The sequence below is a fragment of the Phyllostomus discolor genome, chromosome 4, assembly GCF_004126475.2.
Source record: "Phyllostomus discolor isolate MPI-MPIP mPhyDis1 chromosome 4, mPhyDis1.pri.v3, whole genome shotgun sequence".
In the NCBI taxonomy this organism is placed as follows: domain Eukaryota; kingdom Metazoa; phylum Chordata; class Mammalia; order Chiroptera; family Phyllostomidae; genus Phyllostomus; species Phyllostomus discolor.
The window spans coordinates 168551616-168555643 of record NC_040906.2 but is presented as its reverse complement, the minus strand read 5'-3'; positions in this window follow the sequence as shown (position 1 = coordinate 168555643).

The following is a 4028-nucleotide window of genomic DNA, read 5'->3' as shown; positions in this document are numbered from 1 at the left end:
AACTATATAGTAAAATATACATATTTCTTTTTACATACCCTCAGAGTTACAGAATGCTTTTAGCATTTAACACCATGCTAGAAACACGGACCAGAGATGTCTGGAGACCATGTTCGTCACTACGTTTTCATTTGGTGATCATTTTCTTTGACATTTCCCACTTTCAAGCCTTATGTGTTTACAAAAATCACACGCCCCCAAGCGGACATCTGAACGCGGGAACTGCCTTACAGATCAGGTGTTTTCCTCAGATGCACACACAAAGTGCAACATACCTAACACTGCTGGGTCTCACACTTCCTGTTGTGTTATACATACTTGAAGAGAAAAAATAATTTTGAAAGAAGCATGAAATTTAGCACCAATCTTGATTGAATCTTTCTTTGGTAGGGGGAAAAAGGCACCAGAACCACCACCAGCTCATAGCCTGGGGTCAGAATACAGCACTGTCGCCAAGGAGCCCTGGTCCCTGAAATCACGCACCGATGCAGGCTGAGCAGTGACCGGTGCGCTCACCCACTCCACTCCTGCAGCGTGCCCCAGCCAGAGCACACCACAGAAGACCGCACGGAGGGCAGACCGCAGGAAAAACACGTTTGTGTTTACACACATGTCAAATACTTTTAAAATCCACTCCTTCAACAACGGACAGATACTGGACAGTACTACTATCTGGTAAAGAATAAAAGTCATACAGGGTGGGGCAAAAGTTAAGTTTACAGTTGTGAGTACACAAAACACAGAGTTTATACGCTTGTATTATTATTATTATATTATTTCCTATACGAACAATTACAAACCTACTTTTGCTGCACTCCGTATATTAGAAGCCTCGAAATAATATTACATGCCTAACTTGATTTTTTAATGTTATTTTATATAGATAGTTCCTCTCCCTCACATGCTCAGTGACGTTCAACTCCAAAATGCCCCTCCCACAGAACTAATATTGAGAGGCTGGAAACATCTTTAATTCACTTGGGAACTTGTGGGTTAACCTCCACACTATAGATACAGTCAACAACAGCATTTTCAAAAACTCCAGAGACAAAAACCTGTTACCACTAGGAAAAGGGGACCTTTTATAGAAGTTCAACATGTAAGCTGTTGAGTTAAGGCACAGGCATACAATCTGTTGTCAGCAATCACCCCCCATCTGGCCAAAGAAAACACGAATGAGCACAAAACCTCATCGTCAGGCTGCCTGTCTAATTGGAAAAGCCTCGGGTAAAGCATTTAGTAAGTGTTCATTATTACATACAGATCTTTCCTTTGTTAGATTATCCACAGGCCACATTAGTTAATGGTCATTTTCTGTTCCTTTTATATCCATTTGTCAGAATAAAGCACTTAAGAAATTTTACTATTTTGACCCCCTTAACTCCTTGCACCCCCTCGCCTTGTCATCCCAGAATTGGGAGTGTCATGGTCAAGTACTCAAAAAGGTTTTACTTAATTCCCAGTATCTTTCCAATGTCATAATAAAAAATTAAACTCTTCCATGTCGTAAATGAGGTAGTCTTACATCTGTCAAGAAACTAATACCATGGGGGATTTCTGTGAATGTGTGGGGGTCAAAATGATTAATATTCTTCACTGCTTACAAATGGATTAATTTAACAAAGAACTAGCTAAGTAAACTACTATGTCCCAGATTTCAAGGTTTCTTTGAGTGATTTGAAGATACGGCAATATTGCTCCACGGGTCTTCACTGTCTTAGAAGGAGCCAGCCATCTGCTAAGTCCACGTTTATGACACTTCAGCAGCTGTGGTTCTGAGCTGTATTCAGGTCTCACATTTAGCTCTGAGCATCTGGCCCTTTATTCCTGAGCACTGCAACCTTTCACTCTCCAGCGTGTTTATAAACCAAAGCATTAGTCTCCGCCAGCAACTGAAATGATGAACGTGGCTGTGGCTATGAGGTAATGGTGAGCCCAGAGCTGCCTGTTGTTGCTGTCCGCCTTGAGATCGATCCTGGCCCCCAAACCGTTCTCCGACTCTAGATGGTCTTATGTTCCTTTTACCAAATCATCAGCAACAAAATAATCAGTGCGTGTAATGTAGCAGGGGCAGAATGAATGACTGTCAGTAAAGAGACAAGCCCTCCTCCTGTGGTATGCTCTTATTCCACATACCATGTTGCCGTCGTGAACGGCAAATTGTTCTTTTGTTTTAGTAACGAAGCAAAAGGGTTGAGTTTTTTAAAGCGTTAACTGAACTATATGAATGGTGCATTTTTCTGTTAGCCAAGACACCACTTGTCTTTCCAATTAAAAGTTACCACAGTTGTAAAAAGAAATAACGTTCTTTTCCTCCCACTTTTGCGTACTGGAAAAAAGCAACAATCTTTAATCTAATACAGAAATTGCTCCTTAATGTTTATGGCAGCAACAATAAAGTTTTCAGAAAGGGTTTACTGAAATTTCTGAAAGGGTTTAAATAAGTTTTAAATATTTACTTAAGCCATTTACATATTTAAAAACTGGAGCTAATTAGCTCATCCCTTCCCCTTTGTGTTGCGCCCCTAAATCCACCAAGTGTGAGCCAGCCAGAGGCAGGCTCCCTGGGGACCGCATCCAGGAGGCCCCCACAGCCCAAGGCACCCTCCACGGTGTGCTCTCAGGACTAAGATTTAGCAAAACTTTAAAGGAATAGGACAATCAAAGTAAAAAATTATGCCCTCCAAAAATATGTATGCTAAGAACTTGACAGTCTTTTCTCTGAAAGCACTAACCTTAAACATTTAAATAAAGTTTTATATGTTAGCACAAAGAAGGCCAATTATAAACATTTAAATAAAGTTTTATATGTTAGCACAAAGGAGGCCAATTATATGAAACTTAATATCCCCCCAAAATTTTAATCACATAATTTTTTAAAATTTCAATGTATACCATTAGCACTCTCAGTTGAAAGCAGATATTTGAAGGATATGGGGAAGTAAAGGGAAAAAGAATGATAAGGATGAAGATAATATGAGAGAAGACATGTTTAGTTTATAATTACAATTGTATATTTACTTTAAATGTGTGAAAAGTTGAAGCTAATAGCATTAAAGGTTTCTCCACACTTGGGCAGAGCCCATGGGATCATCCACAAACAGATAATATATGGATCATGAAATGCAAATGAACAGAATTGAAAGCTTAATGCAATCATTATGCAATTTTCAGTGAAAATCGCAAGTCCTGTAGTAGGGCTATAGACTAAGCATTGCAACTGCATCAAAGCGATTTATAGACTTTGAATAAAGTATCATAGCTTGAAATGGATGGATCCCAACAATATCCACTGCAATAAACTTTAACCAAACCTTTTCTGGAACATCCCTGGGCATCGGCTACCTGTGTATCTGATCCAGCATCTCTGCAGAGAACACTAATTGTTCCCCTTTTTATGTTATCGTTGGTTCAAATGCAAGAAACTCGTACATGTGAGAATTTATGGAGTGCTGTCAGAAATAGGATGATGAGCTGGAAAGCAGAGTTCTGACTCTGTTATTTTCCTCTCAAAATAGTGTCTGAATTTAACTTAAAAAAAAAAATTAGCCCCATCTAAAACTCTGTTCAGAATTAGAAATAATTTACTTTGATGGAAAGGTTAATATTTCTGTGTCTGAAACTAATCTTTATGGATCTTTGTATTTTTCATTTTCTTAGTTTGCAGAGCTTTCAGAACTTCATAGACTTTGAGAGCTTTTTGTACCAAACAACATATTACTAAATATGCATTTTATGGAATTTAGCATTTTACCTTTTATACATTTTCTTTTTAACTTTATATTATTACAGCACAGTACTCTCCATAAGAGTCTATCATAATAGAGCTTTTCTGGTGTTCTAGATCCTAGCTGACTCATTCCACTGGACTGAAAACTACATATATGTGATATTGTATGTGTAATAGTCTGAGATCTAATTTTTATGATAAAAACTTAAGTGACTTTTCTTTTATTATGAAAACTAACAAAGCAAGGTCAAGTCTTTGAGTTTCAGATTACCTCTCCCCGCTAAAATCAGCCAAATTT